This window comes from Dromiciops gliroides, chromosome 1 (assembly GCF_019393635.1).
Source record: "Dromiciops gliroides isolate mDroGli1 chromosome 1, mDroGli1.pri, whole genome shotgun sequence".
Taxonomy (NCBI): domain Eukaryota; kingdom Metazoa; phylum Chordata; class Mammalia; order Microbiotheria; family Microbiotheriidae; genus Dromiciops; species Dromiciops gliroides.
In genome coordinates, this window is record NC_057861.1 from 491,206,070 (window position 1) to 491,228,306 (window position 22,237).

Genomic DNA, 22,237 nt, shown 5'->3' on the forward strand with positions numbered 1-22,237 from the left:
GGGAAAGCCTTTAAAGAATTTTGCTTTACTGAATGAATACTTTTTTACGGTCAACAAACTATACTCAGTGGGATTTTGTATTCTCTGCATCTTTCTACTTAGTTATAAGATGTTAGAGATATGGTTTATAAAGGAATATAGATTGTGGAAATCTACATGTTCTCTAGCAATATCTTCATTAAGAATGCCCTAACTGCGTGTGTAGCTAATTATCATGAAAATTTATATAGATGAGAAGTAGACAAATGTCAGTGGTTGTTGATGCTCTCTTAACTGTCTTTTTCCTTTTTCCAGTGATAATTAAGTTCAATTTTTTTCATGACCTTAATATCTTCCCCTTCTGAAACTTTGTGGCCCATTCTCTCAAAGCTCTCCAACTGTATCAGCTTCAGCACAAATTAGTAGCTGAAAAAAATAGTGCTTCCAGAAATCAAACTATCATTTAAATGTAACTTCTGGAAATAATATCTGATAGAAACTGAGATTTCTCAGTGATGAATATGGTACTTACCATAAAATGTCCAATATAATATCCTACCTATTCTACTAGACTATAAGCTCCTGGAGGTTAGCCAGAAGTGCTGTCTTATACTGAGTGATCTCCACAGAATGAATACCACGGGTAGTACTCAATTCATATTTGTTGAAGAATGAATAATGAATGAATAAGTAGATGAATGACTTTGAGAAGCTGATTAAATTCCTGCATGGCATAATCATTTATCATACTGACAAGACATGCTGATTAGTGCTCAGGTTCAAATCATGGGGTTTTGGAAACAACTATAAAAAGAGACTTATGTTTATAGGATGAAGTATGATTTATTGTAGGTATACAAGAATAGGTGTCACCCAGCACCTACATCAAGAGTAGTGAGTTTATTTCAGTGTAAGCCCTCTACGTTCTACAGCCTGAACAAGCGTATTTCATTCTTGACTCCTCTTATGGGCCAAGACTAACTCGGGCCAGTCTGATGGTTCAGGCTCAGAATTGAAACCAAATGAAGCACTTTAATTCATAGAATATTTGACAAAAGTTGGATACTTGGGGCAGCTAGGTAGCACAGTGGATAAAGCACTGGCCCTGGATTCAGGAGTACCTGAGTTCAAATCTGGCCTCAGACATTTGACACTTGCAAGCTGTGTGACACTGGGCAAGTCACTTAACCCCCATTGCCCTGCAAAAAAAAAAAAAAAGTTGGATACTAAACAATAGAATGGTCACCTAAACCAATTAAATCTCAAGGATAATTTAATGGCCCTTTAGAGAGAAAATCTATTTTATGTGGAATAGACCTTCCAGCTTTACTGTCATGGATACAAACCAGATGTGGGGCAGCTAGCTAGGTGGTGCAATGGATAGAGCACTGGCCCTGGAGTCAAGAGGACCTGAGTTCAAATCTCATCTCAGACACTTAGTAGCTATGTGACAATGGGCAAGTTATAGCCCCAATTACCTTAAAACATCTGGGGCCATTTACAGTCTTCCTGCTATGTATCTTGCCACTGGGCCCAGATGGTTCTGGAGGAAAGAGTGAGGTGGGTGACCTTGCACAGCCCTCCCTCACTTAATTCCAATTCACTGCTAGTCATAACATCATCCCAATGTCATAGTCCTCTTCAAGAATGAAGGAAAAAAAAACCCACCACCACCAACAAACCAGATGTTGTTTCTACCATATTCTACCCCTTTGTAGCAAGGTGTTAAAGGTCTTCTAATCTAGAGAATCATCTGCCATTTAATGGATTTAAAGTATTAGTCCTGAGTGTTGGACAATTCTGATTAGACCCCCACTAATAACTTTCCCCTCCCCATAACTTCCTGGAAGAACCTTATTATAGTTCTTAACAATTTTGAGTGTGTATGTATGTAGGTGTGTGGTGATTCTTGGGGGTAGTTCTCAATGCATCTCCCAGTGTATAGTGATGACAATGAGCAGAAGCAGAGAAGGAAAATCCGGCATCATGTAGGGAATGGTATTTCTGACATAGTCACTGATTGTCACCATAGGTCAGGTTCATCTGTAGTAAGGTAGCTAAGATGTTATAACCCTCTTCCATATAACTTATCCCAGTACTTGAGTCTATACCAAGATTCATCCCCCATTACCATCTACTAAGTCTTCCCAGACTCACCGGTGAAGAATCTTATCTCTGAGAGCCTTTTGAGGGTGATTATACCAAATCTTTGTCCCTTTAGGGGTGGTGGATAAGGCACTATTGCCATCTCTGAGAGTTCAATAAGGACTCTCCCTCACCTTTGTTTAGGGACTTAGGATTGGCACCAATTTAACTGAATTTTACTAATTTAGTTGAATTTACAAGGATACCCTTTATTCTAGGGAAATAGTTTTAGATCCTCTGAGTTGTTAGAAAGCAAGGCAATCTCTAATAATATTTCATTTCTTTGTCCCCTCAACTCTTCCTGAAAGAACTATCTACTTATCTTAGGGAAAAGGAAACTTGCCAATTGAAGGACACCTGAACCATTTCCCTGAGATATATGAAGCTTTCTGAGAGAATAAGGACTAAGAGGTTCCAGTAACTCCCTGGAGATGATGGAATAAAGAAAGGCAGGAGTGAGTCAATCATTATAATTCCTAAAAGTTGTGAGTCCTTATTTAGGTAAGTATCTTTGGAGGCAATATACAAGAAATCATTGGATTGTAGAGCTTGCCTCCTTTTTAGAATAGTGCTCATTTCTCACAGGGCCTTATCATTTCCAAATTACAATAAGCAATGGGTTACATTGACCTTAGCAGCACCACTGCCCATGTTTCTGCCCATGCTATTGCCCATGCTCTTTCTTGTGTTGCTGTCTATTCTGTTTGGGATATGAATTGCTGGTGCTGTTGTTGCTGCTGGAACCTATGACACTATCCACTCTGTTTGTATCTTCATTCCTGCCCATTATGTTAGTTTGTGTGTTGTTGCCCATTCTTCTGTGGTCTGTACAACTTCCTTTTCTTCTGGGACTGTTCCACTGTGTACTCCACTATTTGAAGTCAGGAACAGGTATACTAATGAAAAAAATGATTTTGGGTTTAGCTCCCTGTACTTAAACATAAATCACTAAGTGCTATCTACCTCCCTCACCAACCATAGAGGGTTATTATATAGCAAAGTAACCTAGCCTTTTTTATCTTCACCACCAGGAAGGAAATAGATTTCATCCCTTTTGAAACACAGTTTAGTTTGGTGTTAATGACATGGTTTAATTTGGTCAACTTTAAGGTTTTCCTGAGTCTGAAACGCTGGACTGGATTAGAACCAAAATAGGGGTGCAGGGTGATATCTGGTTGCCTAGGATACTGGTTCTATCTACAATGATCAGCATAGAAGTTGCTATAAAGTGCCTGCCTCTTTGGTAATGAACTACCAAGAGCTCTCAATGTCCATTCCCACAATATATCCACATATTAAACACTACAATTGTGTTCCAGGAAGAATTCTTCTACCTGTCTTCCTGTCCATCAAAACTTCTCATGGAAATTGGGATGTCATAATAGACCCATTGAAATCCCCCAATATGATAGTAACCTAATCTGGATACCAATGGTGACCATCTCTTCATATACTGGGTGATTCTCCATTTTCTAGACTTCTGTGTTTTGGGCATATGGCCTCTAGTTTCTTGCACCAGCCCGCTATCCTACAGTTAGCTCAAGCCCAAGGAAAACTTTGGCCTTTACCCTAAGGGGACACATTCCAGAAGCACCTAAAGTCTAAATACTGGGCCTTGGATAACTTGAGCTCTCCAGGTATTGTGGGGGCTATAGCAGATATCTTAAATTTGGATGGGGCAAAATAACCCTTAAAGCTCTAATATAAGACGTTATGGTATAGATTTACTAACACCTCCATAGTCTGTAATCAATCTTCTCTTTATCAAGCCTATCTTTTAGGAGACATGTTAAAAAACTTCTTAAAGGAAAGGGTGTTGCACTTTCATTTGGGTGCTGCATTTCATCGCACTGTTTCCAGACTGTCCAAATCTCTGTTTGACTAGATGGCTATTGCCAATGTTGTGGCTGTGCTGAATATCTGCTCAGATTTCACCATTTGGTATTTCTTTGCTTCTGTGGTGGTGTGCCAGGGAAGGCCTATGGCTAACGTCTAATGCTACTCAAGTGGTACTCTTATCAAAAGATGAAATCCCATTGTTTTCAAGATCAGCAGTAATAGAGTGTGTGGGATGTGATACAGCAGTCTATAACTGGTTCACCAAACCCTTTGTATCTCCTCATCTTAATCACCTAAAAAAATAACAAAAGATAATCCATATCTGGAGTCTTTAACTGATTTAGTTGGTTTTTCACAAATGCAAAGGTAAGTCTTCCATGAAATATTCAAGACACTAATTCACCAACTATTGTTCTAACAAATCCTCAAGTTATTGTTTAAATTTGTCCCGTGAACTCCAAAATTCCTTGATGATAAAAGCCTTGCAGTCCACTGTTTTCCCTGTAAAGGAAGTCATCCTCCCTCACCTCAAGAAATAACAATACAAACCAGCTCTCTTAAACAACCAGTGTGGGATCCCAGTTCCCATACTCATTCCTACTCCTACTCACTTGCCTTTTAGCACTCATCTCAGTAAGTTTTAATATATTTTTAGTAAGTTGGTGATTCATTTTTACTAGGACTATCAGTAGCAGTGAGGGAACACTAGACCCGGCAATACTTTTATTTCCTCTGTCAACCTCATTATGTACCCAGTGGGCTAATACTACCTTACACCATTGAGAGAATTCACTGTATGTGACAGGGCATGAGGCTCCTACATCAATCCTAACCAATATCCTGTATTTCTCCTCTCTCTGCACCTTTCTTTCCCTAGTTCAATCAAAAGGTCAGACATAGTGTGATCTTCCCTGACAGCTATTCTACATGCTCTGGGATAGTCTTGATTGAAGCCAGACCAACGGTCCAGGCTTGATATTGGAATGAAATGAGAAACTCACAGATCATAGATCATTTAACAGAATCAGTTTACTCAACAATGGATTTGAAGGAATATCTAACAAAAAAACCACAGACTTAGTCGGGCACAAATCCCCTTATCATAACCTCATTTGATCAGAGAAGAATATTGATTATAGAGACAGGAAGTTTGTCAAGCCTGGGAAGCACCATATGCTCCTTTTTGGGGGGTTACTTAGATGATTAGGAAAGCTGCAAAAATTATTGAAACTTTAGTCTCTGGACAAATTAAGTCTCAACCATGGTTTTAATGTGTTTTTAGGGAAAAAATTCACCCATGTGATGGCTATCTTCTATACTTACTGAAATGGATCCAAATAATTATTAGATATTGCTCCTATAACAAGCTATAATTAGAACATGGAAGTTCCTGTTACTATACAACCAGGAATACATAGTGACAGTCAGGATCATTACCCCAGATGTTGAATGATTCAAAAGTCCTCCGTTAGAGGGAAATCTAAAGAATTAACATTTTTGAAAAGTATTTTAGTTGATTTTAAAACTTGAAAAGAATATGTTTTGTAGTGGACAGCAGATGCATTTAATAATGTCCATGACCCTACTCAAAAGACCCAAATCTTATACTCATGTTGTATGCTAGTCTTTTAATTTTCTTATTCTTTTAATTTCCTTGTCATTTAATGTTATATAAAACTAATGGATGTTCTCTAATTGACAGAAAAACAGCGGCTCTGGTAATAAGCTTTTGCTTTTTCCAAATACACAGTTGTATTCACCTCAGAATGTAGGTCGGACAGTTCTGACACAGCTGTTCTTTTTTCCCCTTGAGGCTAGTTCCCATAAGGTAGAAAAGTAGAGCTGAGCCTGGGATCCTAGGAGCATTAACCCTATTTCAAGATAAAATCCTCCCTAGTGTGCCTTGAATAAGGCACAAATAAAAAAAAATGGAACTGGGAGCCGAGGGCACCTCCCTATAGGAAATCTTGGGATTAAGAGCAGCTGATTCCTAGAAATTAAAAATAAATTGAACAAAATTTAAGGCATGAAAATATAGATTATTATACAGCAACATAAGTAAAGGGTTTGGGTCTTTTGACTAGGGTCATGGGCATTATCAAATATAACTGCTCTCCACTAAAAACATATTCTTCTAAAGTTTTAAAACCAACTAAAATGATACTTTTCAGAAATGTTAGATATAACTACTGCAGATCTTTAGCCCTCCATTCATTCTTCCCTTTTAATTTTTTTGTTATTTAATGCTATGTAAAACTAACAGATGTCCTCTAATTTATAGAAAATCAATGGCTCAGCTCATAAGCTTTTGCTTTTCTGAATGTGCAGCTCTGTTATTAGCAAATTATAAAGATCAAGTGGGAGAATAACATTCCCAGTTCTCTGTCACTCTTGAGAAACAAACTTTGAGTACTGTAAAGCAAATATTTTTTAAACCATGAACTTATATGTTTTTTTTTAGTGGTGCATTCTTTTCTTTCTTTTTTTTCTTTTTTTTTTTACATATAAGGTATTTTATTTTTTCCGTTACATGTAAAGATAGTTCTCAACTTTTGTTTATACAAGCTTTACAATTTCAGATTTTTCTCCCTCCCTCCCCTCCCTCCCCCCTCCCCTAGACAGCAGGTAATCTGATATAGGTTATATCTATATGAACTTATATGTTTTTAATGACAACTACACTTAAAAGAAAAGCTATTTCCCAAATCATCCTTTCTTTCTTTCTTTCTTTCTTTCTTTCTTTCTTTCTTTCTTTCTTTCTTTCTTTCTTTCTTTCTTTCTTTCTTTCTTTCTTTCTTTCTTTCTTTGTTTCTTTGTTTCTTTCTTTCTTTGTTTGTTTGTTTGTTTGTTTGTTTCTTTCTTTCTTTGTTTCTTTCTTTGTTTCTTTGTTTCTTTCCTTCTTTCCTTCTTTCTTTCTCTATGTCCTTTACGTCTAATTAAACACATCAGAAATAGTTGAGGGAGTTTTTGAGTAATACTATCTCTGTCACACTTTGATTTTTCTCCATCTTAGGCAGCAATGGATAGAGGGCTAATAGAAAAAAAAAATAAACACAAGAAAAAACAATGCTGAAGTCAACTAAAAATATTCATCCAGAACAATCTGACTCTAGTTTAGGTTTAAAAGGAAGTTAAGTGGGGAAGAAAAGATTTTAGCCATGTCAAGCATGTCAGAAAGATGAAAAAGTTGATTTAACCCCAAACCTTGAGCCAGGGAAGTGTGTTATTCATTCTTTCCTGCCTGGTGCATCTATGCCTCCGTGTTCTGCCTCTGGAGATTTAATAACAAGAGAAATATGCGCACTTCCATTTCTACTCTGGGCAGGGACAATAATTGTAGACTGACAAAGCCATTGACTGGAATGTATCAGAGTTATCATTTTTCATTTGTCATATACCCTCATACCCAAAAGACAAGAAACACATTTTATTGAATGGATACATTCAAGGTTGCAGTCATTGCTGTATTTGTGAATTTTTAAAATTTTCTACTTATGAGGCAAGTTTAGTAATTTTGAAAGAATTCTTAAGGCTTTCCTAGCCTTTGCAGTGTGCTTTACATTGCTTTGCCAAATCTTTACTAAGAGATATAAGTTCTTAGGAGACTTTGGAAAGGAAAGATAGAAGGAATACAGGATTGCATAGGAATAATTCATTCTAATGAACTGTAGAAAAAAAATTATGTCACTATACTAAGTTACTCCCTGAAGGGAAGCTAAAGGGGATTTGACAAGCCTAACAAAAGTATAGAACTGCTCTAGACTCCCCTGGGCATTACATCCTCTAAGTGTGGCAACTACCAACTGAAACAACACATAATCTGCATAGTTTAAATGGTAGTGAAGAGTCTGGATAGCTTCAGTTTTCTATACAAAAGTTTTGAAAAGGAGTAATTTAACCCAAGATAATGGCAAATATAAAATGGGGTGGGGGGAATGGGGATATTTCTTCATCCTTTATTTTCTTTAAAGACTTTTATAAAACATTTCATCTAAGGGACCAAAAAGAATTTAATAGTCATGTATAGTCTAAATAAACCTAAAACTGTATTTAATGATTGGATATTTCCATAGTGCTTTAAGGTATACAAAGTGCATTATATATAATGATGTCTTTGGCCTTTCTTTTTTATCCCTAGTGCCTGACACATAGTAGGTGCTTAATAAATGTTCATTGAGTAACTATTGACTAACTGATTTCATTTGATCTTCTTAACAACCATGTGAAGTAATTGCTACTTGCACCAAGCCCTATGAAAGAATAATTGACTTCCCATGTTTTCATTACTTACCAGGGTCAGAGAAGAGATTCAAACACAGATCTTTTGTGACTCAAAATTCAGCAGTCTTTCCACTAAACCATGCTGATTTTTTTTTTAAATCATTACTTCAATCTTCAACTAGAGCTTCAGTTCAACAAAAATTTAGTAAGTGTCTGCTATTCAGTATTCAGTGCTGTTGGGGATGCTATGATGAGTAAGACATAGGTTCTGCCCACAAAGTCTGGCAGGAGGATAAGAGAGGTAAGGAAATAATGACACCAGTATTTAGGATGTGATAAGTGACACAAAAAAGGTATCAAGTAACTTGTGTGTTCCATGGAGAGAGGGATCACAGCCCATTTAGAGGTGATGAAGAATGCTTCATTGAGGAAGTGTTATTTAAGCTGAGCCATGTACATTAAAAAAAAAAGAAAAAAAGTTTTTCAAAACTAAACTTTTCAACTAAGTCTGATATACTTTGTAATTCAAAGAAGGGAGGGAGTGCTTTCTAGCTTCTCTTTTTTGAGAGTATGCTTCAACAATCTCATTTCACAGCAATTGTTTTCAATTATTTTGTATTCATTCTATTTACATTGTTGTTATTGTTTATATTGTTTTTTCTGTTTCTACTTATTCACTTTGCATAAGTACTTACATTTTTCTCATGTTTCTCTATATTCATCATATTCATAATTTCTTACAGTTTACTAATGTTCCATACATACCTATACCAAAATTTGATTGGACATTCCAAAATTAATGGATACCTATGTTGTTTCCAGTGTTTTAGCAGTAGAAAAAGTGTTGCTATAAATATTTTGGGAATTTTTTTATCATCAGCTTTCATGAGTTAAGTGCTTGGCACTTGGTTTTCTGATATTTTAGTCACTTTCTTGGCATAATTTCAAATTAGTTTCCAGAATGGTTGAATCAACTCATAGTTCCACCAACTGAGTGTTGGTGCACCTATATTACCACAACATCAAATATTCCCAACTTTTGTCATCTTTGTCAATCTTCTGGTGAAAAATCTTGAATAGATTTATATTTCTTTTATTATTAGTGATTTTGAAAAAAAAATTCATGTGTTTTTCAATATTCTACAGTTCTTTTGAGACTAATTTGTTAATATAGACCATTTATCCATTGGGATATAGTTTTTAGTCTTTTATATTTGCTAGTTTTCTTTATATTTTGGATATCAAATACTTATCAGAGGTATTTGATATGTGAGAAAATAATTATTAATAATGGATTTCTTGGGGGGAGTTCAGTTCTCTTTGACCTGAGACCAACCCAAGGGAACAAAAGAAATGGAGATAGATTCTTTTGTCTAGATAATGGACTTTGCCTTAAGCAATGTGAGTGAGGGTCTTTTGCATACTTTTCCCTGATGTCATCTGTAGAGTTAATTTTCACTTTCAAGTCATGTCAACCAATGGAATTGAATGGTGCTAACCAATTAGCTTTGATCAATGTATAATAACCCACCTCTATCAAAAGAGGATAAAAGCCCTTGGAAGATGCCAGGAGCTCTCTTGGCTCTCTCTTTTAGGACAGTGTAGACCTTGTAGGTGTTAAGGGCTAAAATTCTAGCTAAACTGTCTAAAATATCTAATGAGTGGTCGCCAATAAATTATAAGCTTTAGCAAGAGTTAGACTTTTAGGCATTTATTAAGGAGAATAAGAATTTGATAAAGAGATAGAGAAAGGCCTAGATTCCTATCTATTAAAGGGAGAGCACATTTCTAGCTCCCTTCTCCGCCAGAGTCCAGAGGAAAGAGCCAGACCGAGCGCCAGTCTCTTCCTTCCTCCTCCCACTAGCCTGCGTCATTTCCTGACGCCAAAGAAAAGACTCCTGGTCTTGCCCTCAAAGACCTTCGCTTCATGGGCTGAACTCTTCTACAGTAAGTCTCCAGCAGGTGGCGTCATTCCAATCATTACATAGGTCTTCTGAACTCTCTTAGATCTCTTTGAAATTACATGTTAGCTTTCTGGGAGACATGCATGAGTCTTTTGGGGCTTTTTTCCTGCTCACTCTAAGTGGCATGCTGAAGCTCTCTCCTTGCTTTCTCTACCACTGGCCTGAGATCATAAGAAGTTAAGGAGGGGCAGCTAGGTGGCTCAGTGGATAAAACACTGGCCCTGGATTCAGGAGAACCTGAGTTCAAATCTGGCCTCAGACACTTGACACTTACTAGCTGTGTGACCCTGGGCAAGTCACTTATACCCTGTTGCCCTGCAAAAAAAAAAAACAAAAGAACTTGAGGAGACACATTGTCAATCCCTTACTGGTATAATATTAATAAAATAATAATATGCTCAGCATCAAAACTGGTATCAATACAAATAGCAATTAATTTAAAAAACACAGATAGAAAATTTGTTTTTACATGTAATTTGGAAAATAAAATTCTAAACAGAAAAAAATCCCACCGAGATACAATGATTCTCCTCCAACTTATAGTTTCCTTTTTATCTCAGTTGCACTGACTTTGTTGCTGTAAAACTATTCAACTCCATATAATAAGTATTATATATTAACATTATATCCACCCCTTGTTTTATTATGAATTATTTTTGTCTCTCTGAATTTTCAAAAGTAGTTTAACTTTTGATCTTTTTGTCTCATAAATTTTGAGATTAGTTTGATATATGGTATAGTATATTATTCTAAGCCTAATTTGTGCAAAACCACTTTCCAGCAAGTCTTGTCAAAGAGAGAATCTGCAAGTAATTTACATTCATAGGTTTATTAAACACTGGGTTGTTGAGTTATCATTTATGATTCTTACATATCTAATTTGTTGCATTGATAATAATAATACCAGCTTCCATTTATATAACATTCTAAGGTTTACAAAAGACACCATGCATATTATCTCATTTAATCCTTACAACAACCTCATGAGATAGGTGCTATTTATCACAGTTTCACAGATGAAGAATCTCAGGCTGTTAAAGGATATGTGACATGCCCAGGAATACATAGCTAGTCAGTGTCTGAGAGAAATTTAAATTTAGGTCTTCCTGATGCCAAATACAGCATCTAGATACCCAATAGAGCTCTGTCTATCTATCTATTAATCTACCTATAATTTATCTATATGTGTAAACATATATTATCCATGTATTATATCTATATCTGTATCATCTATATATAAACACATAACATCTCTCTATATAAACCTATATAGTATGTATATGTGCACACATAAATATACACACCCATAGACATATAGACGTATAGACACACACACAGATAAATATATATATATATATATATTTTTTTAAGGGGGGAGGTACATGGAGCTTTTGATAGGGCTAGGGCTCAAAACATGTAACTGCCCCCACAATATTGTCCTAATTTTAGGTGAGCTAAGAAATTAGAGTCTACCTAGAGTTAGAGGTCACACTATCCACCTCTCACTCTAGGTCTCTGCATTATGCAACAGACTTTTATTTAGGATGTCAAAATCCTCCAAAATGGCCTCCACCCTGGGCATTAACACTAGCTTCCCACTCTACAACATCACCCACTCTATGACTTCACAGTGGTATTCTTTTTTGTTTTTGTTTTTGGTGAGGCATTTGGGGTTAAGTGACTTGTCCAGAGTCTCACAGCTAGTAATTGTCAAGTGTCTGAGGTCAGATTTGAACTCAGGTCCTCCTGAATCTAGCACCAGTGCTCTATTCAATGCGCCACCTAGCTGCCCTGTTTCACAGTGGTATTCTTAAGAGAAAATGTGCAGAAGATCCTTGCTGTGTTACTTATTGCCTGTTGTAACCTTAGGTAAATCCCTTAATCTCTCCTGATCTTAGCTTCCTCATTTATAAAATAAGGAGGTTGAAGTAGATGGTCTTTAAGGCACCTTCTAGTTCTAGATCTATTGTCCTGTGATCCAGGGTTAAATCATATATCCTTCCTTCTCTCATAAGGTTACATAATGATTCTTTTAAGTTGTTTTGCGTAACTGTTTTTTGGAAATTTTTTTTGTGTGTGTGTGTAATATTTTCCTTAACAAAACAAAATGTAAAAATATAAAAAAAGGAATGGGACAGCTAGCTATTTCCACAATCAACATTCTATCATCTGTTTGTGTTTATCTTCCTAATATACATTCCCTCATGGAAAGAACACTTGGAGTCTCCAGGTCTGACTTTAAATCCTGGCTTTATTTATTACCTGTATGACCTTGAGCAAGTCACTTTCCCTTTGTAGTCTTCAGTTTCCTCATCTGAAAAATGGGAAATTTGGGCCAGATGGCCTCTAGTATTCATATTTCTTCCAAATTTATGACTGTATTATGAGAAAATAATGTGTTTTAGGATGCCCAGAGGCCCCCACTTGTGGGGATAATATTATGATTGATTGGATTGACTTTGCTGATTAACTCACTTAAAGTTAACTTAATTAAAACCACACCTACTTGCTCAAGGACCACCCACAAGTCCACACACTCTCACAAGAGCTATTAGACTTTATTAGGCTTTAGACTCAGAGGAGGTGGCGGTGCCTTGTTCTCTCTTCTATCCTAGGTATATAGGGCTTCTGAACTTTCTGAGCCACGTGGTATACTTTAATAATTGCTTAATGCCCCAAACTGGTGCTAAAGCTTCTAATTTATAAGTAACAAATATATTAGAAACCCCAGCTAATTTTCCCCAAACTTGGGACAGAAATAAGGTGACCACATAATAATTTTAAATGCCTCACTATGATAATCTTTGCCTTTCAGAATTTTTATTATTCTTCAAATTTCAATACTACCTCCTCCATAGTTTCCTGATTTCACTAGTTTTTAGTATATTAGAAGATTTTTTCCTTTTCTATTTCAACCTCTAATTTATATTACACAAATTATTCAAAAACATATGAGTGATCCAAATAACTACTCATAAAAGAAATGCAAGTCAATACAATTTCAAGGTTTTACCTTACCCCTGAAAATTGGAAAACATTACACAAAACTCATTTACTCTGGTGTGTATGTATGTGTGTGTGTAGGGATGTAAATTGGTAGAACCATTCTGGAAAGTAATTTGAGATTTTGCTAAAATGTTCATATCTTTTCACCCAGAGAATTTTCTTTTAAGTATATATCACAAGGATGTCAAAGATAGAATGGTCCCATAATACAACAGAGTATTTATAGCAGCACTTTTTGTGGCAGCAAAGAACTTACATAAATTCAGAGAAACATGAGAAGATTTTTGGCAACATGGCACAGTGAAAATTATGCTGGACCTTTGATCAATGCAGAAACCAACCTTGATTTTAGAGAACCAATAATGAAAGATGCTATTGTTGGCTCAACTGAGACAGAATGGACTAAGTTGTAGAATGATAACTATATTTTTGTACATAGCCAGTGTAGAAATTTGTCTTGCTTTAACAATTAATATTGGTTGCAAGTTTTTGTTTTCCACATGGAAGATGGTAGAAAGAAAATAAATGTTAATTGAAAAATAAAATACAATTTCAAAAATAAAACCCTTTATAATGTATTTGAAATCATTACCTATATGACCTTGGGTAAGACATTTAACCTTTATGTACCTTTCTTCCTCATCTGTAAAATGAGGCCTTTGGACTAGATCATCTCAGATTCCTACCAGTTCTACTCTATGGTCTATGATTCTATGATGCAGAGTAAAATAAAAATAATCTTGAAAACAATATGTAAAATGACTACAAAATTGCAAATAGAAAGAAAAAACCCAGTTTTTAAAAATTACCAAATCTCTTCATAATTATAATGACTAAGTTTATTTTTAGAGAAGAGTTGAGAAAATATATCTCCCTTCCTTAAATAGAGATGGGTGGGAAGACTATGGATGCGGAATTTTTTATATGCTCTAAAAATAGTCAGTGATTACTAAAACTGGTTTGTTGTTTTTTTTTGGTTCTTTCTATTTTAGACTTTGTTAAAAGTAATGGCTCTCACTGGGTAGAGAAGAAGAGATGGATATATTGAGAAATGCAGGTGATGTAAAAATGAAAGGTGTCGAGAACAATTCAGTTGGAACTGATAGGTTATTCAAAGCAAAAGAGTTTAATTAACCAAAGTCTGGTAATATTAACAGAAGAAACACCAGTGGTAAAACTTTCAGCAGCTCTCAATCTAACACCCTCTGGCGTGATGCCTTACCTGCCACTCTTTTCAAAGATTCCTTAGCTGCAAGAGAAAGGAGTAAGTGCACTAGTTTAAAATAAATCTCCATGGGCATACTTGCATGTAATCACAGTCATCTATGCTACTTGCTACAGAAACAGGCAGCTGGACACACTTGGCATAGGTGTTGATAAAAATCACTCACAGCAGTGGATGAGCATTGAATCTGTAGCCTTGTCTGCTAGACCTGAGATGACTCCACATGCTGCACTGACTCTGATTGCTTGGCTAGACATAATTGATACTGTTATTCATTCAGCTACATAAACCACCTTATATATGTAGCCATGTCCTCTCTCTTGGTTGGCTTTTTCACTGCAAGCTGCATTCATGCTGGTATGGTAGGAATACCTAGTGGGATTTGGCTCTGCGACTACAACTGACTCTTAGGGCCCTAGTGCTAAACATGGAGTGGTGGAACTATACTTCAAATCTAAAGAACCCTACTTCCTGAGCCCCCACTCTGTGCTTCCCATTTAATAAATAAACCAAGATGACATCATTAACTTTTTTTTTTTTTGCGGGGCAATGGGGGATAAGTGACTTGCCCAGGGTCACACAGCTAGTAAGTGTCAAGCATCTGAGGCCAGATTTGAACTTAGATCCTCCCGAATCCAGGGCCAATGCTTTATCCACTGTGCCATGTAGCTGCCCTGACGCCATTAACTTTTAACCAGAAACATTTGCTTAACAAAAGGCACAGCAAAAATTACCATAAGGAAGGAAACAAAAATTCATTATGCACTTAAAATATGCCAGGCTTTATCCTGAGCTATCACATTTGATTCTCACAACAACCATAGGAGGTAGGTACTGTTATTATCCTCATTTTACAGTTGAGAAAACTGAGGCAGACAGGGGTTAAATAATTTGTCTAGGGGCATAAAAATAGTAAGTATCCAAGGTTAAACTTGAACTCAGGACTTCCTGACTCTTGGCCCAGTACTCTGTACTATTTAGCTGCTTCATATCATTGCATAAAATTCCACCTATAAACCTTAGACACACACTCTTCCTAATGCACAGCATATCTTTCAGGGTATCTACTTACAGAACCACACCAGAGAGGCACATGAGTAAAAAGACAGCTATGCCCAAAGCAATATACATCTCTGTACCAAGGGAATTGATGTCTGTGGTCTCTCTCAGGGACAGTCTGTACCACAAGTCACTATTGGATCACCAGTTCCTTCTGTGGTACTTTCTATTATCCTGATGCATGGAGACATTTTTCTGCTACTCCCATTCTTAGTTGCCAAGGTTAAATATTTAAAACAGAGACCCTTAGCCTGGAATCAGCAAAGTCTTTCCAGCTCTGTTTCCTTAGCTGGGCTCTGAGAAATCATACTGCTCTGTCAGCAAAATAAAAGTTCCTCATATTTGGGATCCACAGCTCTTCCAGGTCTGCTGTTTTGGTTGGGCTCTGAGGGGTCTCCTTTCAGTCACCACATAGCAATGCAAAAAAAGGTAAAAGCAGAACTTTCCCCATTCTACTCCTTGCTTTTCTTCTAAGCATTCAAGCTTTTCCCTGTAACTAGCATCTCCAAGCAGCAAAGTTTCCCCTCTCATTATCTCTATTGAACAGCAATGCAAATCTCTTCCAAGCAGCAGATGGATTGCAGACTCTGAGGTCTTTCATTTTGAAACTCCATTCACACCCATTCAGAGGTCTAGTCTTAAAGAATCATATTTCTCTAAAGCAGAATTTTTTCTGTGAAATGATTCACCTCTATATCATGGTGAGAAACTAAAATTCACATTTCAATTAGTCTACCCACAAATATGCAACATCATGTTATTTCATTGTCACAATATAGTTATAGAGTATCAGGGTTTCTGAGCTTTCAATCATAAAATTCTCACATCAGTCATATGTAAATTAAATAATACAAATGGGGTGCCTTGGCCATCTTTATCTCTTTTATGCTTTTTTTTTCAGTATTTTTCACAAAAATGTCTGTTTTTATCATTATCAAATCAGAAATTGGTATAACCAGTGATGTCTTGTTTCCATCTCATTCATAGTAGCTTTTGAGAACTGGCTGTTAAATTTTCATTGGGAATATTTACACCTCAAAAATTGGCAAATGCTACAAATCAAGGTTGATTTCTTGCTGTGTTAATTGTCTAAGCTTAAGGAAACAATGAAGAAAATGCTAGTAATACAGATTAAATTTAAAAATATGTCATGCATAAATTTATTCACCCTCCCCCCCCCCCAGGTATCTGCTTGTTAAACATTTGTTAGCACAAAATTACACATCTATGGGAAGGTACTGGCTACCTAAAGTCTATGTGTAAAATCTATTTCAGTCTATGTTGCATCTGCTGCCCTATTTGGTTTCAACTACATGGAACAGGACCTTTGTCCCAGGATAAGCTTATCTCACCCCCATGTTGCTAACTCAAGCCTTGACTGACACCCTCTCCCTCAGCCTCCTCTCTATTTCATTAAGAGGGATATGGGAGGGAGGAACAAAATCCTCCCAGAACCTTCATTTATAAAGGACAGAAATTGGACTATCAATTCATTCCACTTTGTCTCCGCTGCCCTACCTGGTCTCAACTTCCCAGAACAATATACTCTCATGCAGGGTACCCACCTTTCCCATCTCCTATTGTGTTTTGTCTCCCCTGCTAGATTTTAAACTCTAAGAGGGCAGGGACTATCTTTCTTTTTATTAATTGTATCCCTAGCACTTAGCACAATGCCTTGTACATATTAGGTGCTTAATAAATGTTTATTGACTTGAATTGGATTGTACTAAAAAATGGGATAATTCACACTGACCATATGAATGTGACCATGTTCATCCTTATCTCCCTTTATTCTTTTCTTTCTCAACCTCATGTCTGAGAATTCCCTTCTTCTTCATTTTCTTTTATTACATCAACTCTACAGAACAAAACAGAATTTGGAATTATACCATGGAATTGTAAATCTATCACCTTGAAACTGTGTTGTGAGGCTCCCATTCCTGCACCATTCCACACTCCTCTTACAGGAGCATACTCTTTTTGACTCTACACCACAATTGACTACCATCTTGTCTTTCTCATCCTCTTTACTAATTTTTTTTTGCAGGACAATGAAGGTTAAGTGACTTACCCAGGGTCACACAGCTAGTAAGTGTCAAGCATCTGAGGTCATATTTGAACTCAGGTCCTCCTGAATCCAGGGCTGGTGCTTTATCAACTGCACCACCTAGCTGCCCCCCCCCATTTACTATTAAACTTCTTGAAAAATAAAAAGGCCTCCATTTCTGCTTTTATTTTTTCATAACTAACCTTCTTCTTAACTCCTTATGATCTATTTTCCATCAGCACTGCTCTGCTGAAACTGCTCTCTCAAAGGCCATCAGTGATGCTTTAATCACTCCATTTAATAGCCCTCTATTTTTGGTCTTCATCCTCTTTGGCCTCATTTCACCACCTCTGTCTTCTGATATTTTACTTTCATTTTGTTTCCAGAATGCCACATAACCTTTCTTTAGTCATCTCTGTGATCTTTCCTGGATGCTTCAAGGTGATAATTTCTCAAGCTTCTTACCTTTGTTCCCTTCCCATTTCTCTTTCTCCTTGTCTTCTCTTTCCTCTACAGTCTCTTCCTCATGAACTGCATTCATTCCCATCACTTCAACTTCCACTGCTACATAGATGATTCTAAAATCTCCAGAGCTGGCATCTTTCTTAAAATCTAGTTCTATATCTCCAATTCCTAAGATCCCACTGGCAAACCCAAATTAAAATATACCAAACTAAGCTAAATATTCTCTTTCTCTTGAATCCTAATAAAGAGGAAAGAACACAGGATTTAGAATCTGATGATGGGTATTCACATTCTGGCACTGTTATTTTCTAGCTGTGTGATCACCCTCCCTTTGCTCTGTCTCAGTTTCTTTCTCTATAGGATGATGAAAGTGGACAATAAGATATGTACGACATTTTCTACTTGTAAGCCTCTTTTTTTCTTCTGATTTTACTCTGGGTGACATTACTGTTCACCATTCAGTTTAATTTTTATTCTTTTCTCTCTCATACCCAATTACTTAACAAGTCTTATTGATTCTACCTCCACAGTAAGTCCTGAATTTGTCCCCTTCATTCCTACTGCCAACACATTAGCATGGACCTTTGTTATTACCTCCTGAAGAAGTTCATGCTCTTTCAACTTATTCTTTCTCTACCCACAAGTCATCTTTTATACTGTTTCCAGAATGACCTCTTTTTATACATAAATATTGCAATGACTCCAAAGGGCCTGATGAAAAATACTATCTAGCTCTAGAGAGAGAGCTTATGAACTTTGAGTGCAGATGGAAGCATACTTAAAAAAAACCCCAACACCTTTCTTTTTCCTTCTTTCATTTTCTATTTGGTTTGGGTATTCTTTTGAACATGGCTCATATGAAAATGTCTTGCATGACTTTGCATATATCAAATTACTTGCCTTTTCAAGGAGGGGAAGGGGAAGAGGGAGAATTTGGAGCTGAAATTTTTTTTAAGTATTTTATTATTTTCCAGTTACATATAAGGATAGTTTTCAACATTTGTTTTTACAGGATTTAGTTCCAAAATTTTCTCCCACCCTCCTTTCGCTCCCTCCTCCCCAAGACAGAAAGCAATCTGATATAGGTTATATATGCACAATAACATTAAACATATCTGTATTAGTCATCTTGTGAAAGAAGAATCAGAGCATGAGGGAAAAACCTCAAACAAGAGAACACAAGAAAAACAAAAGTAGAAACATTATTGTTCAATCTGCATTCAGAATCCACAGTTCTTTTTTCTGGATGTGGAGAACATTTTTCATCATGAGTTCTTTGAAACTGTTTTGGATCGTTACACTGGCTAGAAGAGCCAAGTCTATCAACACTGTTCATCACACTATGTTGCTGTTACTTTGTATAATGTTCTCCTGTGTAAGATTTAAAATTGGATATTAGATCATAAATCTCCCCTCTTTAACCTTTCCCTTAATTTATCTCCCAGACTAGTAAGTGGAAGAAGCTTCTGGTTTTCTAGTTAGAGCTTTTATTGTATGGTATTCACAAGGTGATGTTGATTAGAAGGATAGGAAAGTAGAAATACAATACAAATCGTCTTAAGTCTAAGCTTAGTCTATATTCCATATAAAACTCACCAAAAGCCGAAGGCCACCTTTGGGGGGAGAGAGAGAGAGAGAGACCGTGCCAAGCGCATGCTGCTGCTAACTGCGAGCCAGGCCCAGTTGAACTCTCGTCAGCATCAGCCTGTGCAGCGCAGTCAGGAGACCAGCAGAGCAGGAAAAGGTTCCCACTTCCGTTCTCTCCTTGCCTTTTAAGCTCGCACCCCGGAAGTGGAGTGCTAGCAGGCAGTCTGATGTGCGTAGCTCATGCCGTTGGTCTCCTCCCCGAAAGGGTGGTCCTTCAAAAACTGGCGTCTTTCAGTTATCCTAACCAACTGTTAAAAACTTTCATTTTTTTTTTTACCACACCTGGTTCTGCTCCTCTCAATCAGCATCAGTTCATGTCAGTCCTTTCAGATTTCTCTGAACTCCTCCTGCTCATATTTTCTTATAGCACAATAGTATTCCATTGCATTCATATACCACACTTGTTTAGCCATTCCCCTATTGATGGACATTGCCTCAATTTCCAACTTTTTGCCACCACAAAGAAAGCTGCTATAAATATTTTTGTACATGTGGGTCCTTTTCCCTCTTCTATGGACTCTTTGGGATACAGAACTAGCAGTGGTACAATTGGGTTAAAGGTTATGAATAGTCCCATAGCCCTTTGGGCATAGTTCCAAATTGCTATCCAGAGAATGGTTGAATTAAGAACTGAAAAATTTAAAAAAAGAATGTCAAAAAGTTTTTTACATGTAATTGGAAAATAATTTTCTCAAAAATGGTCAATAGCTTCCTGTTGCTCACTGAGTAAAATTAAAACTGATTTGGCAATCATTCAGGACATTTGAGATCCAGCCACTTCTACTTCCCAGCTTTATCTCATGATACTCTTTCCCACAGATTCTAGAGTGTGTGGATTACTCACCATGACTCATATTACACCTCAATCTTTCTCTTTTCTCTACCTTTGTTCCCCTATTCCTTATATTTGTATTTCCCCTCTTTTCATCCCCACTCAGTATTTTTTAACTTCCTGACCTCTACTTTGAGGACAAACCATCACATAATACCATTTTTTTTTCTAAGAAGGCTTATTTTACAGTAATGAGCTTTCTTTCCTTTGATTTCAAATAAGAATTTCCTTGCATTTTTCTGCAAGGAAAGTGTTATATTTCTCCATGAGACTTTAATTTCTGTAAGGGCATGTCAGTTTTATTATTGAAATTTTGTATCTTATTTGTCACTTAGCATAGTGATCTCTATACAGTGGTACTTGTTTTTGAGGTGTTACATTTTTCAATATTAATAACAGCAAGTGTTTATATAATGATTTAAGATTTGCAAAGTACTTTTACAAACATTATTTGTAAACAAATCATTTAATCCTCAAAACAACCCTGGGAGTTAAGTTCTCCCCATTTTACAGATGAGGAAATTGAAGTTAAATGTCTTTAACAGGGTCACACAGCTAAGTACATCTTTTTTTCTTTTCTTTTCATTTCTTTGTTGCAGGGCAATGAGGGTTAAATGATTTTCCCAGGGTCACACAGCTAGGAAGCATCAAGTGTCTGATGCTGGATCCAGGGTCAGTGCTTTATTCACTGTGCCACCTGGTTGCCCCTCTAAGTACATAATTAATGTTAGATTTGAACACTTTTTCTGATTTCAGGATCAATATTCTGATGTTGACTAAGCAGTGAAAACATTAGAGGGTGACATCTAGCAGTCATTCAAGTAATCTCTAGGCTCATGAAAATTAACAAAAATGATAATAATAAGAAGAAAGTATACAAGTAGAAGTGATTTTATATTGAGTTATAACTTTATTTCCTTCTAAGACTGAGATTGACTACCTGGCATTTTTTATATAAAAACTATTAGATGTAAGTACAATGTACAAATGGTGGCATTTCTTCAATTATATAATCATTTGGGAGTGGGATTTTGAAGTCTCTTCATGTTGTATATAGTGTTCAGACACTTACCCAAGTAATAAAGGGAGTGAGGTTGAAATACTGGTATAGATAGAAATAGGGAAATCAGTGTAAGACCATTATGGGGTCAAATAATGTTTTCTATAAGCTCAAAAGATGCTTTTTAAACATAATCTGTACCATTGAGAAAAAGCAGGAAGTTAATTTATCTGGAGAGGTTGAACATACAAAATAGTTGCCAGATAGTTAAGTTTTCTAATCCTAATTATCTTGAGATATGGAAATAATTCAAATAAATAGCAGAATAGTAACTTTTAAAAGTCCCTAAATGGAAAGAACAGTCAAAATGAATGGAATTGGATGAAAATGATGGCATAATATGGACTGTATGTTTGTAGTTTCAAAATTAAAACAATATAGAAAATCTCAATATAGCTGTATTATGTCCAATATTTAATCATAGCCAGAAAAATGGCATACACAGAAGAGGAGCTTCATAAATGTCTGTTAATTTGAAGTTAATCCTGAAAAAAGCCAATCTTAATTATTCAAATTAAAGAAAATAACAAAATAAATGCAAAACAAAACAATTCTGAGGTTGACTCATCCTATTTACTTTATAGACAAAGAAAATGAGGCCCATAAATGTTAAATAACTGCACTTCACTTTATTTGTTCATGGTCATACAATGTGGGAATAATGAAAAGGGAAAAGAAGTACTAGTGAAATGGAAAATGAGGATAAAAGAAAGAGAAGGACAATGGAAAGAAAAATGAGATACTTTTG